The 23,282-nt window shown below is 41.2% G+C and overlaps 1 protein-coding gene across 3 annotated transcripts in view; it reads left to right on the forward strand.

The window, feature by feature from the left end:
- The window catches only part of STARD13 (StAR related lipid transfer domain containing 13), a 161,847-nt gene that overhangs the window by 81,623 nt on the left and 56,942 nt on the right, over nucleotides 1–23,282 (forward strand). Inside the window, exon 1 of one of the 3 annotated variants that reach the window (XM_063126970.1) lies at nucleotides 5,441–5,996. The exons of the other annotated variants lie outside the window; for them this stretch is intronic. The gene's annotated coding sequence lies outside the window, so the exon portion shown is untranslated. Of the gene's footprint in view, nucleotides 1–5,440; nucleotides 5,997–23,282 lie in introns of those variants that run through there. 3 annotated transcript variants of the gene reach the window in all.

The following is a 23,282-nucleotide window of genomic DNA, read 5'->3' on the forward strand; positions in this document are numbered from 1 at the left end:
AAGTAGGATATTGCACTATGAAAGTGGTATATAAAAGGGAGGAGCCACACTGCTGCTTTATAGCTGTACTGAAGTTTACTGACAACTGTTGGGGCCTATTGACACATACCATATACCGCTTTCATACCTCTATATCCTGCGCGATGCGGCTCCTGCCTTTTATATGGCGCTTTCATACCACTTTCATAGTGCAATATCCTGCTTGGTGTAGATTAGGCCTAAAAAAGCAGCTTAGCGCCCTTGAACCATGCATGAAATTGAAAAACAGCAGTTTCTTGAAGAGACGTACATGGAGTATCACAGCAGGATATTTTGACTTAACCTGCTCTCCCATGCTTTCTTTTTTAAATAATGTGCCTGCAGGTTTATTTGGGAATCTCGATAAAGTCATCTTTAGCAGTCTTGTAGATCTTAGCCAAAGCAGTACTGGGAAAACATATAAAATATTTTGCTTTGTTTCTAAAACTGGGAACGGACCTGGAATTTTCCCCCCTTTATAGGTACTGAGTAGTTATTTCCCTCTTGTCAAGCTATTACTGTGGATTAGGTATCACGTCCCCTCAGAGAACCATTATAGCTGCTGCACATAAAGCCTGGAGCAGGGACGGCTCGGACGTGGGCCTCAGCAGGAGAGCTGTGACTTGCAATGGATGGAGCATTAATTTCTCAGAATTACATTGCTCTCAAAACATAAAACTGCAAGCTGTATAATAGTCATTGTTTTCCACTAGGGCTCCTGCAAGGCAGGAAGGATTTTTAGTAATTTTATTTGCTTGCTCTTAGAAAGACAGCGACTCCCATGGCGCTGGCTTCCCTCTGTTACATCTGCTAAATCATATTATGGGAAGCAAAACATGGGGGGGGAATCCTTAACAATTCCATTAAAGTGCCGTTATTTCTGCCTTGAGAAGTAGTTAAACTTTTACCACTGCAGCACAGGCTTCAAGTCTAGCATTTAGTCTAAGAAGTCAACATTTAAGGCATGCTACCATCCGTCTCAGTTCTCTTTCCGCACAGTTGGAATAGCTAGCTATGTAATAATGTTGTGAGGACAAATGAGATAAAGACGTGGTTCACCCATCACAAATGACACATGATTTATTAACTGTGGGTTGTTGATAACAAAGTGAGGGACCTCCCACTCCCAAACCCAGAACTGGAAGTTGTTGGGGGAGGAATAAACCACGCTTGCAATGCAAGAACAAATGATGGGTGATAAGTCTGGGCCGTTCGTCCCCCAACAACCTCCAATTCTGGGTTCAGACTTGACAATAAATAACCCATGAATAGAGTGTCCCTGCATTGTTTAACTCAACAGGATTGGATGGGTGGAAGCTGGCCCGCTCGCTCACTCCAATTTGCCCATAGCTACTCTGACATGCAAACCAGGCCACTGAAATGTAGCTCCACAACTCCATAAAAGTTTCCATGTGGGAAAATATCCACCTCCCATTCACAGAGAGAAGAATTGGTTTAAAATATCACTTCCCTTGGTAACAAAACTTCGTAGTTACCATATCTAAGGTTGTCAATGTCAACCAAGAGAATGCCACACTCAGGTCCCACTCCAGTTCCAGAATATTGGATTTTATGAACTGGCAAACCTCTTGCAGTGATGCAGTTTGTGCCTAAAGTCCAAGGCTTCACAATTAAGCTCCCCACCCGCCCACAAATGACCATCCAGAGAGTGGCATCTGATGAGGGCATGGGCAAACAGACCTTGGTGTCAGCACCTAGGATGACATGGGTTTCCCAGGAACCACGAGGGCTGATGCTGCTTGCTGTAGCATTCTTCCTTTTTCTTTTTAAAAATATATTCAGGGAGCAACCAGCTGTGTACAGGTGCTCATCTTATTATTTTTACTTTAAAAATGTTATCATTTCCTACAACAAAATAATACTTATTCCCAAGTAAAAGTGTTTAGCGTCTGGATAGCAGAAGCCAACGCCATTTTCTTCCTGTATTCGTAATGGTGCTACAATGTAAATGAATTTGAAATCTAATACTGCGTATGTTCTGAATAGTTATTTATTGTGATCAGGCTTCACAAACTGGTTTCCTCTAATGTATCAGAAATGTTGAAGCAGTTGTAAAGCACTGGAGGACAGGGGCCCTTTCTACACCTAAGGATTATCCCAGGAAAATGGAGGGATCGTCCCTGCCTGCTCATGGGATCCCCTGTGGGTGATTTGCATGCACAGGGATGATCCCTGGACGATCCCTGGAAAAAAGGCAGGTGTAGAAACAGGGTGGCAAGAAAGAAGAGAAATGTGACATGTGTACTTCACAACTGAAGCAGTACGTGTGGCTGCCTACAATGGGGGGACCCCGTAAGACCATTACATCCAGGGTCTAAAATTACCTAGCTGCACTACTGCCCTTGAAAATAGCTCAGTGTAACACCACCTCATAAATAAATACACAAGGGATTATTTGCAAGCAGAAGAATGAGTAACTTAGGGTGACCATATGAAAAGGAGGACAGGGCTCCTGTATCTTTAATGGTTGCATAGAAAAGGGAATTTCAGCAGGTGTCATTTGTATATATGGTGAACCTGGTGAAATTCCCTCTTCATCACCACAGTTAAAGCTGCAGGAGCTATAATAGAGCTCTACTTAAAAGAGGGCAGGGCACCTGCAGCTTTAACTGTTGTGAAGAAGAGGAAATTTCACCAGGTTCCCCATATATACAAATGACACCTGCTGAAATTTCCTTTTTAATACCACTGTTAAAGATACAGGAGCCCTGTCCTCCTTTTCATATGGTCACCCTAGAGTAACTGGACAACAGTGAGCTGCTAATGCAGCTCCATGCTGTAGCTCAGCCTTCTCCAATTAGTACTCGCCAGATGTTTTTGGATTGCAACTCCCTTCATCCATGACCATTGACCATGCTGGCTGGGGCTATCGGATGCTGCTGTAGTCCAAAACCTCTAGAGGACAACAGGCTGTGGGAGACTGCTGTAGTAACTCCTACCTGTTGGTAACACTGGCTGAAAACCATCTTTGGATATGAAATCCGTGTGGTTTGAGAAAGGCATGGGTTTATAAAGAACTTTGCATTACTAAAAGCAATTAATAAATGATTAATAATTCAGGGAGCATCTGGGGACTAAGCAAAGTTCGCTTAGGAAACTCTCCCCACCCACCCCCAACTCAGTCTTGACAGTGATGAATCAAACTATTTTAAAGTCCATACACTTAGGCTGTTTCTACACCTGCCTTTTTTCCAGGGATCATCCCGGGATCGTCCCTGTGTGCATGCAAACGACACAAAGGGGATCCCGGGAGCAGGCAGGGATGATCCCTCCTTTTTCCTGGGATAATCCTTAGGTGTAGAAAGGGCCTTAGATTTAAAAAGCAGTTTCCATTTGCTCCTGCAGGTGTACCCTGCATGAGTGTTTTTTTTGGATCTGGCTTTTTGCCACTTAGTGATTGTCAGAACGCTGGCCTCAGGTTCAGTGTTGCATCAGAATAAAGTTGTTATGCAAGAAGCCGTCTTGCTGAATAAAATGCTGGCCTGTATGCTACATCTGTGCTTAAGACTATTTTTCACTTTGTGTTTCCTGATGCCTTTTCTTAAAAGGCATGAAGGCATCCAGAAAATCAGCAGAGGAATGATGTGTGTTTGCGACAACAACAATAACGAGAAGGGAATAGCCAAAGTCAAGGCTGAAAAAAATGTGTCTGATATAGAGATGGCAGATAAGTTTGTCCGATTTGCCTTTTAATGCAAACTGCCTAATTCACACTTCCTGAACCAATACACAAATCAAAATGCAGTTTGCTTTGGTATTTGCACCTCTCTGAATTTTATACATTTATACCCCATCTTTATTTCCTCTTGCAAGGAACACAAGGCAGCTTTCATGGGTTGTCCCCACCACCACATTTTATCCTTACAACACAAGCCTGTGAGGTAGGTTAGACTGAGAGTCAGTGACTGTCCCAAAGACACCCAGTGAATTTCATAGCTGAGTGGGAACTAGAACTCGGATCTCCTGAGTCCCAGTCCAGCACTCTAAACACTACACCACACTGGCACACAGGGTAACACAGGGGAAAGTGCACACAGAAATCTGTATGTTGGTGAAAACTATGTACAGAAAGCATTATATTAGGAAAAATTGCTTGAAAAGACACATATACTAGGCAAAAATGTGTGCAAAAACATGTATATTAAGAAAAATGTACACATATATACTTGCTGAAATATTTGCTGCTGAATTTTCATGCAGCTATTTTCTTTTAAAAAATACATGAGCTTGATGCAGAAATGGAATTGGAAAAATTAGAAATGGACAAATTCACCCAATCCCTAGTTTGGCAATGGAAACTGCCTTATGCTGACCCAGGCCATTTATCTAGCTCAGCAGCATCTATTCTGACAGATAGCACCTCTCCATTTCCCAGCCTGCTCCTGAGATCCTTTCACTGGAGATTCCAGGGACTGAACTCAGGGCTGATCCCCTCAAGGCAAAGCATATGTTCTGCCACTGAACTATGGCATTTCTTCAATTGTTGCACACTTCTGCCTGGCTCTGCACATTGCAAGACTGGTCTCTTCACAGGAAAGGCCATTCATGTATAAGGTCCACCCCAATGCAACCACTAGAATCCCCAGCCCAGGGACTGAGTTCATGGAGACCTACAGCCAGTCATGATAGATAGTACTAGGACAGATGGATGAATGCAGTCCCTGCTTCCCTCTATTTCATGGATGAGTTACTGAGGATGGTTTGCAGAGCAGTTTGGGGAAGAACATGACTCAGTATGAGGCATCATAGTCAGCTAATCCAGCAGCTTTCTACATACATTTTACAAATGCGCGTACAGAAAAGAAACAAGGGAAGTGATCCTCAACCTTTCCTTTTAGCAGTGAAAATAAGTGCCAATTCAGATCAGTAACAATCAAATTATTTATTCTTGAGATATTCTGGTCCCAAGCCATATAGGGCTTTAAAGGTCAAGTGAACCTGTGGACAAGTTTTGTATACTATGATCTGGTTGACGGGTTCCAGTCAGAACTCTTGTCAGCCATATTTTGAATCACTCACTAGCAGTGAGTGATTCAAATATGAATGATGACCATGTCTGATTTCTCCCAAAAAGGATGCTTTAATTGATCAGATAAAACTGGTAAAAAACATTCCTAGTAACTGCTGCCTCCCAAATTATGAACGGGCTGATTCGGGTGGAGGAGTGACTTACCAAAAACAGATTGTGCATTTATTCCTGATTTACCAGAAATCCCAACCATCAGTAGCTCCATCTAAGCTTCTATTTGTTCACCGTCATCTAATTCAAACCTGCCACTAGACTACCAGTTCAGGACTTCCACAGTGTTCCAAGGATTGGAAGATGGAAACAAGAGATAGAGCTGGGTGCCATCTGCATGTTGACCCTTAGCAATGAGGGTATACATTTCTTTTAGGACAGTGTGTTGCAAAATTCACAGTGTGTTTTGCCATCTGTTCTCGTTAAGATAGGGAAATGTTGTATACCATTGACTAGGTTCTTCAGGCTTGAAGGTCAGAGCTCTCTTGTCATTACTTCTCAGAGTTATTGATTTGACTACGCGGTTGACTTTCATGTGCACCTCATTAAGATGAGTAATTGTTTCCCAAGTTTCAAGTGGAGAAGCAGGTCTTTTCATGGCATAATTGCATGATTTACTCTGTGCAGCTAGTGGTAAGAGAAATGGTTTACACAGGATCCAGCTGTGAGTTTTCATTTCTTGAGGAACAGAAGGCGGGACTAGAAACCAACCTAAAGCCAGGCAGGGCATTGATCAGACCAGAAATGATGTAGAGCACAGCCCTGCGGAAAGCACTGTGGAAATATTAGCTGGCAGAGATAACCAAAAGGAAACGCTCAGTGGCAGAGTGAAACCATCTGTCAGATTCTGAACAGTTCCTCTCAATAAGCAGAAAATGAAGTAAAGAAGAGATCTTGTTTCAAGGAACAGCAAAGCCTTAGGATATTTGTATACAAAGTAAGTTTACATCCTCTAGTAATTATGTGTTCATTACTATGATAGTTAATGCCATTTGAAGTGCTCTTCAGTATGAAGAGAAAGGAAGTCTGTGCTTATCTTCTTTAAAGGTTTTAAGTCCATGTTAGACATGCAACCAAGCTTATCTTGGAGTTGCTTATTCGAACAATTTGCAAACAAGCTTTCGAAATGCTTATGCTCCAGGTTGTAGAATGCTTTTCATTTGAGAGCTGCCTTCTCAAATGGAAAATAATTATTTTAGAATAGGTCATACCAGCATTACTGATCAGAAGCATGCTGGAGTCTATATGTAAACGGAGGGAAGGATACCATTTGTGTTTGTGTTGAGGAGGGAAATGTTATTCTTGTCTGTATGAGCCTTAGTTAGAATTTATGAAGGGCTGGGGTTTTTCTTTATTTATCCGAAGATAAATAGGAAGAAATTACATAAGTGAAAATATACCCTGCTATCCTTTCTGAGATTATTTACAGCATGATCATTGGGAAGACTATCCCCAGTATGTTTTGGAAAGAATAAATGTATTCTTTTAGTACTTTCGTGTTGTTGCACTTAAGTGCAACTAACCTTCTGAAGAATTTACATTTCTGTATTTTATTTTTATTTTATTTTTCAATTTTAAATAGTTTGTCCTACTTTTCAACAAGGCTTTAAAGGTGAATGATTTTATGTTCTCATAGATGAAACTATGAAATATGAACTGCATTAACTATGTTCCAATTTATTAATTAATCCTTGATGGGTGTAAGCTACCTAATTATTAATGGCTTGGGATGGTAATAATAATGATGATGATGATGATAAGGTGCCTGTTGTTGCTGTATGCAAGACCATAGTAATTTGGTCATTTAGCATCAGAAAATTCTACCACAGTTTGTTCAGCAATGACACTTTTGTTGTAGTAGTTTTAATGGACTGTCCACTCCCAGCCAGAAGTGGAAGCTTTAGCTGTAACGTCTTTAAACACACACACACACACACACACACCATTATGGCCCAATATGGATGACAAAACATTGTAGCATGTGTGGGAAAATGGCTGCAGTCCAACGTCTGGAATCATTTATCTTCTGGTAGAGCTTGGAAGATGACTGTTTTATGCATTTTACAGAACTCCCTGTTGATTGATATCATTTACTTAGGGGGTTGTGATCCGTTGCTGACGACAGAGGTAAATTAGGGAAAGGGCAGCAACACACTATTAGTACTAGTCTACTATCAAATAGTAATAGCAGGAACAAAGTAGGTTAAATCCTGACCAGTATCCTTGATGCCCTGTTCTTTTAAATTTTGGGCGCATTTATGTGTTATTCTTGACAGTCATGTAGATCTATCTGATTGCTTCGTAACCATAAAACCCTCCTCTTTTCAGCTTTAGGAACTGGTGAGCCAAAGAGCTTATCCCCCCCGCCCCCTTGTTATCTGTTTCACTTCAAGGGCTTTCCTAGAATTCATGATGATGTTATTGCTGGGACTAGTGGCAAAAGGAAATGGCTGTGTGTTCAGAGTGTGTGTCATGACCACTGTTGCTTTTTGCTTTCCAAGACACTTACATTCACTATGCCAGGATCCAGCGAGGGGGTTACCCCATAATGTGGCTGCCACATACATAAACCCTATGTGCAACATGTGCTACTTAAATGGCTACAGTTTACATGCATGGCACATTTAACAACAAAAACAATTGTTCAGTCTGGGTTTTAAGAATTTCACAGTCATAAAGGTGCATTGGTTTGACTTTAGAGGAGATGAAGAAACCATTTTTTTCCATTCTACTGTCAGTCTGCTTTTGAAAGTGTGCATGGCTTGAAATCTTTTGTTCCCTTCTCACAAGGCCCCTCACTTGACTATCCCAGTCATACGTTGAACCTAATATTTGCTGTACGGCGGCAATTTCCTTAGATCCTGACTTTGACGTCATTGGAATCAGATTGCAGCATTTTTCATGCTGAATGAATAAGAACTGTGTGGTACGTGCACACGTGCGTTTGCTAATTAAATGTGTTGCTTCTGTATCCAGAAGAAAAAGAGAGGCAAAAGGTCGGATTTTTTTTCACTTTTCCATATTTAACTGGAACTTGCTTCGTTGGAAAGCCACAAACTAGAAAGAGGTTATAGGACATTTTGCAGAGATCAATTAACAAGGCAGAAATGTAGGGGATTCTAAAATAATGGGACATTGCCTTGCTCATCCTTCGATTGTTGTTACTGGGGCTTTCAAATGGCAAAGAAAATATCACAATACTAAGGGAAAAAACCCTCTGTTACTTCAATATATTACTTCTAATAATATTAGCTTCCTGTTTGTATATTAGTGCGCCTCTCCTGAAAGAAATGCTGCAACAATCATTCTAAGTGTAACAGAGTAACAATCATTCTATAATTAGCTACAATTAGCCCACAAATGTTTTTTTTAATCCTGGGTTGCCAAGTGGAGAAAGAAATGTTCTCTTAGACCTTGTTTGCACGTAATGACAACCCAGAGAATGGGCTGTAGTTGAATTGACGGTTGCCATTACACATGCACCCTGCAATATGGTTTAGCTATGGGGCTGTTCACATAACATAACAGCCCACCATTGCTTATTTATTTAACTCTGTTTTAGGGTAATGTGGATGTTCTTTAACATTGACATAACCCTTACCCACCGGGTTCGCATGACACAACAATCCCATATGCAATATGGTGCCTGCAGGTGCCACAGTTCATCATGGGTTAAAAACCCACAATGAGATGTGGCATGGCATGCAAACCCAGTCTATGGGTTGTTAACCACAAACAACTGAGAGTTCCCACCCCAACAACAAACCATGGTTTTTCTCCCTGATTAATAAACCATAGTTGTTAATGCAGGATTTGCACGTAACAACAACCATAATTCATCAACCCCATATTCAACCCATAGTCTGCTTTGTCATTATGTGTGAACATAGCATTCATCTTTGAAGTTACTATTTTATTGGTAGCAGAATATGCATGAGACAGAATTTCATATCACTATTTCCATACTCTATCACATCAAACTGCAGATGGGTAGAAGCATATGAGGAAGAAAGTTAGCTTAGAATCCTTCTCCCTGAAACACTGTCACAGATTTAATGGTCGTTTTATATAAGCATGGAAGTTTGCAAGGAGGAGCAAATTCAAGATGCAGTCTCTAAATGGTTCAGCATTTACCATTTCAGCTGTAAGCAGAAGTATCATGCAGTGGACAGAGTATTTCATGATATGGTATTAAGTATTTATTAAAAGAAGAAAGGGGTCAGAGTTTAAAACTTGGGAGATTCCTGCTCAAAATGACTTCTTTCAAAGCAACTTTGGAGTATATATCTGTTTGGCTATATTTGCAAAAAAAGGCCTTAGCTAGACCAAAGGTTTATCCCAGGATCATCCTGGGGTCATCCCTGCCTGCTCCCAGGATATCCTGTGTGTCATTTACATGAACAGGGATGACCCCGTGATGATCCCGGGATAAACCTTAGGTCTAGCTAAGGCCAAAGAATGGTAATGATTACTAATCTTATACACTTCTTATTATTATTATTATTATTATTATTATTATTATTATCCCGCCTTTTGCCCAATACTGGGCCTCAAGGCGGTCTTACAAAGTTTAAAACATACATTGTAAAACCTAGGAAAAGAATGTCACTATGGGTGCTAGTAGTCCTGCCCCTTTCTTCCTTTTTTGCCCTTTAATCCACAGAGAGGCTCATGAATAATGCAAATATGGCTGGTTCATATTTAAAAGACCCATCCAAAATTTCCCTGCAGCATGGACCAGCCCCCTCCCTTGCACGCCCCGATTGACTGCCTCCATTCCCTTCCCCACTGGCGGCAACAGCCTAACCACACAGCTGTGCCCAGGGCCTGCCTTTGTGCCACACAGATGGGCAGAGTAAGGCTGTCCATCATTTTATTTATTTATTTATAGTATTTATATACTGCTCCCCATTCAAAATTTTGGCGCGGCGGACAAAATAAAATAGAACAAAAACAGAATCAAAACACATTAAAAGTAAATTTTAAAAGAAACAAAGTGCAAAATGAACCATGGCTGGTCGTTAAGGGAAAGCTTCCTGGAACGACGAGGTTTTCAGGAGGTGCCAGAAGGAATACAAAGTTAGCACCTGCCTGACCTCCAGAGGCAGGGAATTCCATAGGAGGGGGGCCACCACACTGAAGGCTCACCCCCACTGGCAGAGGGGCTGCCCTGCCTGTTTGGCATGGAGGAAATTAATTACTATTAAATCTCAAGCTCTGAACTTTTTTGAACTTTCAAAATTTTCTGCATGTGTACACTGCTCAAGCTTCCATTTAAAACAAAAATGAGCAAAATCGGTCTGGGAGATCTCAAGTAGTAAGACTTGTACTACTGTATTCTTATATAGATTATTTGGCTGATCAAGGCATCTTTTTGGGCTTCGTATTATTACATATGTTTTAGGGTTTCATACATTTCTAATCCACCCTAATCCATAGGTGTATTTTAAATATAGAATGTTATAGTACTTATACTTAAGGGGGAAAACATACCTCTGAAATAGAGCCATGGAAAATACACAATAAAAACTGCAATCTCTTCTGTGTTGTTTTGTTTTTATCTCCCAAGCAAAAGACTTGAATATACTTGCAAAATATTGCTATGTGGGAATTATGTAAACACTTCAGTCTTATGTAATGTTCCATTTAATCACTTCTGCTATGAAATGCAGAACTGTGGCAAACACATTTCATAAAGTTTGTCTCTACATGTCATAGGGCTAAAAGTGCATACCGTTTTTGTTGTACTTTTACAACTCAGTTTAAATTGTAAATTTATTCCATGAAAGAGATGACCTCTGTTGAGGTTATGAAACCTCAAATACAGTTGTTTATTGCGCATAACATAGGGTTGTATCCAATGATGTTGTTCCACTAGCACAAAGTTTCTACCGCTTCTGGAAACCATGTTTTTATCCTTGTCCAAGTGTCAAATCCAATAGTTTGATTTTGCCTGTGCAATTTGTAGCACAAGCTGTTTCACACGGCATTGCAAAAACTGTTTCACAAGCTGTTAGTGGGTACTGTTACTGGGTGATTTGTCTGCCTGGCTAGGTGATGTACCACCTGTTATGGAGGGGGTTGCACTTTCCCTAAAGGAACAGCTTCGTAGTTTAGAGGTGCTCTTGGATTGATGTTAATCGAGGCACAGCTGGACTTGGTGGCATGGAGCATTTATCAGTTTAGGCTGATATACCAACTACATCCTTAACCGGACAGAGATAGCCTAGCTACAGTTATCTATGCATAGATAACCTCTCATCTGGATTACTGCAATGCATTGGGCTGCTTTCGAAAATGATCCAGAAAATTCAGCAGGTTCAAAACAGGGCAGCAACATTGCTAACAAGGACTGGCCAGTGTGATGATATTATCCCAGTATTTTTCTATCTGCACTGGCTGCCAGTCCATTTCTGGGCCTGATTCAAAGTGTTGATATTAACATTCAAAGTCCTAAATGACTTGGGGCCAAGTTACCTGCAGGATTGTCCTCCTGCTCAGACCCTAAGTTCATACTCATTGGTCCTTCTCCAAAGGAAATGAAGTGGGTGCCTATCAAGAAGAGGGTCTTTTTCTACTGTGGCACCCAGGTTGTGGATTAAGCTTTCTAGACAGGCTCACCTGGCTCTTTCCAGCATCAGGTGAAGTCCTTTTTATTTTCCCAGGCATTTTAGTCTTTTAGTTCAATCTATCACTGTATTTTAAATTTTTGCATTGCTGCTATGTTTTATCCTGGGTTGTTGTTGTTTTACTCTTTTTTATGCAGTAGTTTTAAACTTTTATAATGTATCTTATATAATATTTATGATTTTAATTGTTGTGCACCTCCCACAGAGCTTTCACTATTAGACAGTATAATGTAATAAATAAAATATAATAAATAAAATTATTGCACAAACTCATTATGCAATGAACTCATTAGAACTTCATTAGACTACACGTTGCTTGCACTGGAAAATTTGTAAATTTTCCACTAGCATAACACAGGATACAATCCAAAACCAACTCAACTAGCACAAGTAACACCTAGTCTCATAAAGTTGGAAAGAATTGCGCAGTCCCTTCTTGAATGATTGATAGAACAGCTTGTGCAACGCTTGGTGAAATGCGCTGTACTGTAGGTTGCACAACAGCATGTACAAGAACTTGCGCAAGCAGAATCAAAGTATTGGATTTGACACTTGCGCAAGGTTAAAAGCAGGGTTTCCACAAGCAGTAGAAACTTGGCACTAACAGAATTGCTCCATTGGATAGAACACGGACAATTGTACAATTCTGTTGTAGTTTGATATAAGCCTAGTAGTTAAAAAAAATACAATAGATCATACTGTTATGTGCGCCCCGCCTGCCTGAGCAGTGAGGCATCCCAGGGGCAATGCTTCCCTGAGTTTGGCTTCCTTTTGAAGGAGAGGACCTTGGAGACTCATGATGACCCATAATATTTGGATTTATTTACTGCTGTGGATAGGTTGACCCCAATAGCTTGGTTGAGCTTAAGCACTCCTACAAGCAGCAAATCAACAGCTCCATATTAAACCTCCCAGAGAAGCAGCCACCAACTGTATCTTTTCTCCCTTCAGTTCAGCTCTCTTTGCTCCCTGCCACGTCTAGTTTATTCTAAAAATATACCCTTCGTATTGGCGCCTCAATCCAGGAACAGCGATCAGCATGCAGAAGTGGGTTTCCAGAGTCAGATCTCTTCTAACAGGGCCCAATAGGCTGCTGTGCTTCCTCTAAGTAGGGTGACCATATGGAAAGGAGGACAGGGCTCTTGTATCTTTAACAGTTGCATAGAAAAGGGAATTTCAGCAGGTGTCGTTTGTATGCATGCAGCACCTGGTGAAATTCCCTCTTCATCACAACAGTTAAAGCTGCAGGAGCTCTGCCCTCTTTTGTATCTGGTCACTTTTTATATGGTCACCCTACCTTTAAGGGAATCTTGAGCGTCTGGGATAACTATCTGAAGGAAGCAATACAATCTCAGTACTCTAGCCCTTGTCTGAGTATTGAAGCCAGGTTGAGACCATGGACCGACACTCCTGAAGCCAGGTCTGCTTTGTTTCCTACACTCCAGCATTTTGCAGTTGAAAAATGGGGACACCTGTGTATGTGTAAGTTACACCTATTTTCACACTAGAGATCGCTACCTGATTGTGCCCATCAAACATTGCTGGAAGCTTTTCTCTACCTGTTGCGCTTTGCATTCATCTACCTGTGCACTAACCTGTCCTACATCAGGTTGTGAAGCAAAGTGTGCTAAGTGAGGTGGATGTAATTAATGGAGGCTGGTGACTTTGATGTCGGTGAGGCAGTGAATCCACTATGGGTGTCAGTCAGAACCAGCTAGAACTCTAAAGAAGCTATCCAAGGTGCTAAACCCTACCACCTCCAAAAAGGTTCAGCATTTTGGATAACTCCTTTAGGGTTCTGACTGAAACCCAGAGCGGATTCAAGGCCCCACTGACATTGGACCCACAAGCTTCCACTGGATGTAACCATTTACTATTTAAGACAGTGTAACAGAATGTTTACTTTCACAATGGAGCTCGCTGTGCCTATTATGGTCATTGTCATTGTGCTTCTTTAGGCTTCCTAGCAATGTGTCTCTGCAGAACCATAGATTTTGTAGGGTCATAAAAACATAAATGAGATCAGTGTGTCTGACACTATAAAATAAAGAATATGTTTCCATCCACTGACACTGAAAATCAAAGATAAAGATAAGCCTCAGTTACATAGTACATAATTAACGTAATGTGTACTTTGACCCTAAGTCAGCTGACATCCATGTAGTCTACCACAAGTGTACCTTTGTGCATCATATTTCAAGTTATCTTAGGGCCAAAACAGACATTACTTTAAATATGTATCCAACAGCTATATCTTTTGTTCATTTTTACTATAGAGTAGGTACAGGGCTCCTGATTTGGATCAGGACCCTAGAGTGACATATTGGTTGGGATTGTGGTCCCTATGCTTATTCTAGAGTAAAAATGAATAGAAGACATAGCTGATAGACACAGATTTAAAGTAATGTCTGTTTGACACATAGTAGTTGTGATTTAAAAACTCAGAGCTGTAGGAAAACCTACTATGGAAAGAAATCCAGTTGTTGGTCCCAATCTGGGTAAAGTTAGTCATCTCTAAGGCCCACTGAAAGCAATGGGATCTGGAGTAATCAGAACTAGCTTGTTTTATTTGTTTCAATCCGACACTTATCTCACTCCTTCAGACTCCATGCATTCAAGATTTGGTCATTTATATCAAGCTGACAAGCTGGAAAACATCATCATCTATCTATCTATCTATCTATCTATCTATATCTCCATTTCCTGTAAGAAAAGCTAGAACAAAGAAGATCAAACAACTTTTTTTTAAAGTCCTCTTCAAAGAACTTCTGTGAACAAGGAAAATCTAAATTTGGGGAAATGGTGTGTGTCCCCCACTACCACCCTCTGATAACACTTGTTTTCCTTGAAGGCATTGCTATATTGCAAAAGGTAAGCCTGTACTTGCTGTGGAAGACAGGGCTTCTATAGGCAAAATTGACTTGGAAACTAATTGTTATTGATTGGTAGAAATTGAATTTGCTTCAATATGGTGGCACCTTATGTCCTCATCTAGAAGAAATGTCTAAATTATTAATTGTAACATTGTGAGTGAGAATGCACCACACACACACACACACACTAAACAAAAGCCTAATCTGGCAGCACGAATTATGGCTACAGCCACCTTCAATTTCTGGCAGTAGCCATGTCTACCTTACCATGAGGTCTATAAGTTACAATCCCATAAACAAATTCACTGCTGGCATACTCTGGTGTAGGTTTATGCTTACATTTTTGACTTGATGTTGGCTAAAATGTTGGGGAAGGGCCATAGTTCAATGGTAGAGCACATGTTTTGTATGCAGAAGGCTTCAGGTTCAGTCCTTGGCATCTCTCTTTAAAGGTCAGGTACGGTGGTGTGGTGATAAATTTTGACAGTCCCCATAGCTGTCAAAGTGTTCCAAGGACAATCCAAAAATGAAGGCAGCTGTGTTGATCCATATCAATAAACAAGTGCTGGTATTTTTCAGTTCTACCAGGAGCTGGTCATTTGTGGAGCTAGTGGTTCTTAATTGCCCATTCCAGACCAAGCCACCCCAACATACATTGCATTACAAGAAAGAACAATTCATTTCCCCCAGCTATGAAGATTGCAACTATGTTCAGAAGAAACAGGCCATTCTGAGTGGAGTGGCAGATGATATCAGATGATATCAGCATCCTTGCTAATAAAACTGCATTGATACTGTGTCCTTGGCAAGTCCTGGCTCCACTACACCATTGGTTGGGTAGTGGGTGATGAGAAAGGCCTCTCCTTGGGGAGCTACTGCTAGAGTAGAAGGTACAGAATTAGATAAATCTTCTCCGTTTCAACACCCATCCTGCACTCATTCCATTCAACTCTGCATTGTGAACCTTGTGAATCCTTGGTCATATGAGTTTGTGAATCACCTCTGGGTTTTATGCAAGTCCACTGGGTTGTGCCTCATCTTTCATCTGTCCTTCCTTTTCTTGCTTACATGGCGAATGCCTGTGTAGCACTTTCCTTTCCTCGCTGTCAGTTCCTGCTCTTGCTGCACAATAGATTGCAGACCAGCCAACTTTCCCACTTTAAATGAGAAAGACCCCAGATTTTAGGGCTGATACTTCTCCCCGTTGCCTTGAATTCTGATGTACAAACACCTTTGTTCTTCTCAGTTCCACCTTCATTTAGTTTTCTAAACAATGTTATTGGCCATTAAGGTGGACTAAGGCTGGTTAGTGTAGCAAAGTGATTTGCTTTGATCTACAAACTGAAAAGCTGTACTTGCAAGATCAAAGCAAACCATTTCGTTACACCGCTCAAGTCCTATGCAAGCCAATAGGTTGTTTAGGTTGAGTGAGAGAAGGACAGCTAGCATTTTCAACTGTCTGGACTTCCTTCCCCGGCTCTAAAGGCGTACTTTCCAACATCGACATGAAACCTCTCCAAGAGGTCATCCAGAAATGGGGAGTGGGATCTCATCACTATACTGATGACACTCAGCTCTATATTTCCTTGCCATCTTATTCTGGGGAAATTTCTAAAAGTGTTTGGAGTCAGTGATGAGGATAAATGAACTCAAATCCAACCTGGACAAGTCAGAGATGCTATTGGTTAGGAGGCCTTCCAGTCCAGGAATAGGATGTCAGACTATTTTGGATGGGGTTGCACTAAAATACCAGGTTTGTAGTTTGGGAATACTCCTGGACTAAATGCTCAGGTGTCAGCTGTGACCAGGAGGAACATTTTGCCCAGCTTCAGCTGGTGTGCCAGCTCCACCCATTCCTGGTACGTTCAGATCTTGATTGGACTAATGCAACGTGTTCTACATGAGGCTGCCCTTGAAAACCACTAAAATTTCAATGAATACAGAATGTTGCTACAAAATATTGACTGGGGCAAAGTGCTGGGATCATGTGACCCCTTTATTGGATTAGCATCACTGGCTGCCAATTCATTTCTGAGTGCAATTCAAAGTGCTATCTATTTCCTTTGAAGCTTGGGACCAAGCTACTTGAAGGTCTGTCTCATCCCATGTGAACCTGCCCATCCTTTAAGATCAGCTGTTGCACCCCTCTTGCATCTGCTGTTGCCAGGGTCAGCCCCAGATACTTTACTGCCGGAGGCAAAGGACAAGCTGGCGCCTCCCATTCCACAAACAGAAACCCATTAGACTGGAATGGCAGTTGAATCTTACTTCAACACTGGCAAGGGAACATCAGAAGGCAGCTGGCTAGCTTAGAGGTAACAGGGCAGGCTGAATAGCATACATAACTCTTTTCTCCAACACTTCACCACCATTCCCCACCCTTCAGCGTCTGCCACCTGAGGTGGGCATTTCATTATGCTTAATGGTAGGGCCGACCCTTAACTGTTGCCTTTGTAAGCATGACTGATGGCAATGCATCGCAGAGACTCATTGCCTCAAGAGCTTAAGTCATCTTCCTTCTCATCTGAGTTCCACTGGCCGTTAAAGAAATACCTCTTTAAACAGGTGTTTGATTCTGGTTTTGTTTAATGTAATTTATTGATTGATAGTCTTGGCTCTTTGTCTGTGTGTATGGGGTGGGTGTTTGTCCTTGATGCTGCATTTAGTGTGATAAATGTGTCTTAATTATGGATTACTGATATTTTTGTCTTTTTTTATATTTTGTAAGCCACTTTTAGTGAGTTTTGGAAGGGAAAATCAGGGTAAAGTGTTTTGTATGAATAATGGAATGAGAATGGATAGTGGGAGGAAGAGGGAAAGGAAAGACGTAGGCAAGGAGAGCAGAACGGGTGAGCAAATCGGCACTAAATAATACAATGATTAAGTGAAAGTTTATTTTGCACAGAGAAACACAAGATGCAGCATCTATCGCCATTTTTAAGATATATTTCCTGGAAATTAAATATAACAGTTGTGTTTTTATGAACATTTAGCTGAATTACAAGAATTGTTGTCAGGGGACAAAGCCCACATTCATTCCATTGTATGCCTTGGAGATGGAATTATGTATCCCTTATGAGAAATGTTTGGTATTCGATGTTTTGCTTTTGTGGAGAGCATTAGAGGAAAGGATTGTCTAAAGAAACTGCAAGGAATGGCAAGTAGAGACAAAGACACCATTACAGAGTCTGTGGTTTTAGCCAACTGTTTATCATGCTAATTTAAGAGACCATAGTTTGAAAACATACTGTACATCATTTGGATGAAAGCCGGTCAACAACTGGTTTTCCTAGCAAGACGGTTATGCACAACTTTTCCCTTCACTTTCATGCAAACTCTTACAGGTTTTATGGAGGAAAACATGGAATCAGACACCTTCCTAGCCTTTAAAGGGAGCTTCTATTCTACAACTTCTCTGCAGGAAAGTCACTCATGGAGCCTAATAATTAGCAGGTGACTAGGGATGGGCAAACAAGCAATGTTTGAGATCACCTGGTTTGGCTCAGCCCAGATTCTTGTTCAAGTTTGGATCACTGTTCAACTGGGGAAATTGTGCAGATTGAGCAGCAATCAAACATGAAATTTGTGCAAATTTCCTCCGTGGACTAAAGTGGGGCCGATTCAGTCCATGGGGAAAATATGCACAAATTGAACAAGGAAAGTTGCACAAATTGAATGGGAGCCCATGTTCGGCAATTTACAGACATTTTCGGTGCACACTTACTCAATTGCGTTTGGAATTGTGAACAGGACATACTCACGTATTTTACAAGTGAAAACAAAATTCTCATCCATTCCTATGGGGATGAGGTTTGCATAATTACTTTTGAGGTGCTGGACTCTACAATACTTCCTTCTCTTCCATCCTCTGTGTTCCTTCTTCCCAGTTGGGTCACTACTATGGCTCCCAGCATTTGCTCTCAACTGTTGTTTCAGTCTGGTCAACATTGCTGCTCCCTTCTATTTCCAACCATGTGTATCACAGGGCTCAAATTGTACGAAGGAAAAGTATTTCTTTATTACATTTCTTTACTGCCCAATAGCCAAAGCTCTCAGTAGTGGGCCCTGAATAAAATCCATGCGTCACACTCCCTAACTCAGCTCAGCCTCATAGTCAAAACATGGTACACACGTAGCCTTCAAAAAACCATACATTGAATAAAGTGAAGTAATATACATTTCCACCCAGTGGATGCTGTGAATCTGTTCTGGGTTTCAGTCAGAACTATAAAGGAGCTATCTAAGGTGCTGAACCCCATCCCCTGCATAAAACCATCTGAAGTGACGTAATGCAAATTACCATCTAAAGAGCCCACTAACCATGGTAAGTCTAGGGTCTTTCCTAAAGCTTTTTCATGTCTGGGAGCCAGCTTCTATCTTCTCATGTCTTTTTCTGGGTCTCTCTTCTCTTCTTCACCTTCAGCAACTAAACGTCATCCCTGCCATTAGAATTCTGCTTTACATATTACTTGCTTCCATTTTAAAAAGGCAGATCTCATTTTGGTGGCCAGAAATTCAGACAGCTTAACATGTACAGTATGTATACTTTTTGTCTATCACTATAACAACAAGAACATAACTCTTCCCTGCCCCCTTCCATCTGTGGTACAATCAACTTTAAAATACTTGTAAGTCCTTGGGGGAAACCAACAGACTGTTTTCCATTCCTGGGCTGCAGAGTATATCCTCAGATTATGATTTTTTTTATTTTATTATTAGCCGACTTGAGCACGTTTAGGACGGACATTAGCAGGGGCTGGCTTGCAAGTAAAGGTGATTTAAGAAGGTGGTGTAATTTATTGCCTGATGTTTTGCTATACTCTGACCCATGTCCTGATTGAGCATTCATGTCTTGCATAGGTCTAACTTTCTTACAGAGATAGAGTTGTGGAGGTATGATCCTGCTACCAGGTGGATTGGATTATAAACAAGCCAAAGGGCCCATTCTCTCTCACACACACACTGGGGGATGGTGGGGAGGGGAATTATGGAACAGGGAGGAGTATGGAAACCTCTAGAAGGAGGGCATCACACAACCGGCATCCATACAACACTCCATGGTTCACTTACCCGTCCCTGCTCTGCAGCTAAACCTGTATCCTTCCGCTGCTGCCAATAGTTATGCCAGAGGCCAGCATGGCGGGGAAAGGAGTACATTGGCTGCTCCAGCTGTCACTATGCCATGGATACCACAGAGAAAGCCCATGCTGGCTAGAGTGTCCCCAAAAGTAGTGGACACTCTTGGCTGTCTTCTCTGTGGTTGGCCAGTGTTTTTTTTTTATAGAGCAGCAACAAACTATCGAGTACTCTTCACAGAACATGGTAATCATCCCCATGGCCCATTACCTCCTCTGCAGAAGTTAGGTAATAAGCATGAGTAATTGGCCCATCATGGGACATGGACACACATCCCACAACACACTAAGCCACCATGGATTGCGTTTCTGAGTGATCCAGCTTGGCTTAGTGTGACTTTGAAATGGCCTGAATGAGAACTTTTAAAACTGGGCACTAAAGCATGTATGTATGTTGCAGCTGTGTATGTTGGTTAAAATCCCTGCTTGGCTCTGGGTATGTCACAAGTGAAGTAATATCTTACATGTGTTGATAGTTGAAAGTTGGCAGTAATCATGTAATTCATTGCCAACTATATGCTACACAGAACTTGCCATATGGCCAAGTCTGCTTCTTACCTCAGTGAATTGTCCATTAATTGATTATTGTCTGCTTATTTATTTAAAACATTTATATCCCATTTATATCTCAGGGCAGCATACAGATAAAAGCATACAGTATAAAAACAGTAAATATACATAGCTAAAAACAAATTAAACCATAAACCAAGTTAAAACAATATATAATTTAAAAGCAGTAAAACTATTAAAACAGTTAAAACAATGTGCCTAGTGAATTCAACCATTAAAAGCTTTATTAAAAAAACATGTTTTCACTTGGCGCCGGAATAAAATCAGCGTTGGTGCCAGTCGGGCCTCCAAGGGGAGGGCATTCCAGAGTCGGGGTGCCACAACAGAGAAAGCCCTCTCCCTTGTCCCATCATAGCGAATGTGTTGTGCTGGTGGGGTGCAGAGAAGGGCTTCTCCAACAGATCTCAAGTCTCGGGCAGATCTTAAGCCTTATGCATTATTATTATTATTATTATTATTATTATTACGGTATTATTATTATTATTATTTAATAGCTGTTAACCAGCAACAAGCTACCCATAGAAGCCAATATTTGTTTTTGGCTTACAAATTTCAGCTTATTTAAAATATAGCTAGTTGTGATGTCTGAACCCAGAACCATGGCTTATCCCTGATTTGTTCATGCTGCTGTCCACCCTGAAACAGAGGCACCCAGCAATTTGAAAATGAAACTGTTCTGAAGACTTGAAAAAATGGGCAGGAGAGAAACAAATTGGAAATAGGAAAAATGATTCAGGGATTACTCATCAGCAAGGAGATTCATGCTAAAGCAACAAATCATTGTTAACATAAACCATGGCCTACTATTGTGGTGCGAACGCAACCATTGGGGATCCATTAGTTCTCTTACTCAAATCAGCAGTGATTCACCATGTTTATTCTGGCATAGAATTATATCAGAATAAACTGAGCTGTAAATCAACACCTTTGTTTTTAATGAGAACATTTCAAAACAGAAATTGCCCTCAGGGTTAAATAATCCCTGTATTTATCTCAGTAGATACCTATAGTACATATTCTAGTTTTACCCTGAAATTTATTGATTCAGTCAGACATTATTTTGCTCCTGAATTGATGAATCCCCCCACTCTGTATACTGGTGTGCATTTTTTGACACTTGACTGATGGGTGTACCTACATTTAGCATCTTAAATTGCCTGACATTAAAAAAAAACAGATCCCAGCCATTGTCATCAGTGGCAATTTTAATTCATTTTATGCAGCTGTCCATTATAACAGTGCACTGAAGAGGAATGTGCTGTACTTGGCATTAGTCTCAAGCACCTAATTTGGATACTGTTTATGACAAATTTCAACATTGTCTGAAAAGTTGTTCCAGGAATCCTGGTGAATAAGTATGTGCAAGATTTTTCTAGGAAAAATCTTGCATTCACTGTATTCACCAAAATGGTTATGTCCTAGATTCTAGGACCTACAAGAAAAAGTCAGACCTGTAGTCTATACATTCTCCCAAGCACACTTCTGCCCCTCTAAGAAAAACTTTAATAACTTTGCCACAGATCATGTCCTGGGAATTAACAGCCATTTGTAGGCTAATGGACTGAGGCTGTAGTACCCCATGCTGTCAGCTCCTCCAAGTTGCTCATTAATCCCTATATGCGCACTCTGCTGGAGCCAGGATTCCTTAGATCTTCAGCATGTTCTAACAGCCATGTTCTTTTTCACAGCATTGTAGCTCTAGACAGATTCACTGGGGTCGGTGTCAGTTTTGAGGGCAAGGCCTCCTCAACCCCCTGCCTCAGTGAGTATACCTTCTCACCACCATTGTCACCACCAGCTGCTATTGCTCCCCTTCCCCTTTCTGATCATTCTACTACTTGCTTACTTGACTCTTGCACCTTCTCACCATCTCTCTTGTTTTGGCCAGAGGAAGAAGTGAACAAGCAGGTTGCAATGATGAAGAGGAAGAGGAAGTCCAGTGGACCCCTGCTGGGCTATGAAACCTCAGCAGGTGCCCAACCATACCACCTTGCCTTCTTCTTCTTCTGGAGTTTTATGCCAAGGCAAGGCCAGAAGGCCCTATTACCACCACCTACTGATGTGTATTAGCCCAGCAACTGATTTACAAACTGCCAATTAAATTACTAGCTAGCAAAGAAAACACCATAAAGCAGAGATCACAAAGGATTAAAACTCAAGGATCTTAAGGAGAACACACAAGTCCCCAGCAGGAGCCCATTTCTCCGTTAATAAATGGAGAAAAGGTTCCTGTCCTCCCAAATATTTTATACAATCCCATATAATGTGATCAACAGTCTCCCTTATTCCACAGGCTGAACAAAGGTTCGATTCCACCCACCTAATATTAAACAGATTGCTTCGAGCTCGTGCCTCCCTTGCCTTGATGCAAACTGCTAGATGTGGCCTGAGCAATACAGACTCCTTGTGAGTAAAGGAATGTGCATGAGCAAGGCCCTGCTGATAAGTAGACCTTTTCTCAGGTGGTACAAATGGCCTGCAGCTGTGCTCTGGGTGGGGCTCTGAAGGCTCAGGCTTAAAAGCCTTCAGTTCCAAACATTAGGTGCTGGTGCACTGTCTGATTCCTGCTTTGTATTTCCCTGGTGTTCTCTGTGCCTGATTATGTAATGGTGATGCTTTTTGAATTGATCCTGATTGGGTCCCCAGAGCTCTGTTCCAGGGCTACTGTAAACAGGATACCGTCAGCCATATATAGCAGCTTGGGCAGGCATGTTGCTTGCTTCAGGCAGGTTTTAATGTATGGCTTCTATGCTGTGTTTGTCTTGGTGAGTCTGGAGTTGAAAATACAGGCCTAATTAGAAGACACCTAAGCTAAAATATTTGTAATGGAGCAAATTTAGCACCCAGTGTTGATTCTTGACATATTTTAATATAACATGCTTCTAATTCAAGTAGGCTGGCAGCTTACAAGCCTGATGATTTTTGGTAGCAGACATTTAGCTGGTCTTTAATACAGCATCCAGATATTTTGGACTTCAAATCCCAGAAGCCCCAGCCAGCATGCCCAATGGTCAGA

The sequence above is a fragment of the Elgaria multicarinata genome, chromosome 5, assembly GCF_023053635.1.
Source record: "Elgaria multicarinata webbii isolate HBS135686 ecotype San Diego chromosome 5, rElgMul1.1.pri, whole genome shotgun sequence".
NCBI classification, from domain to species: Eukaryota; Metazoa; Chordata; class Lepidosauria; order Squamata; family Anguidae; genus Elgaria; species Elgaria multicarinata.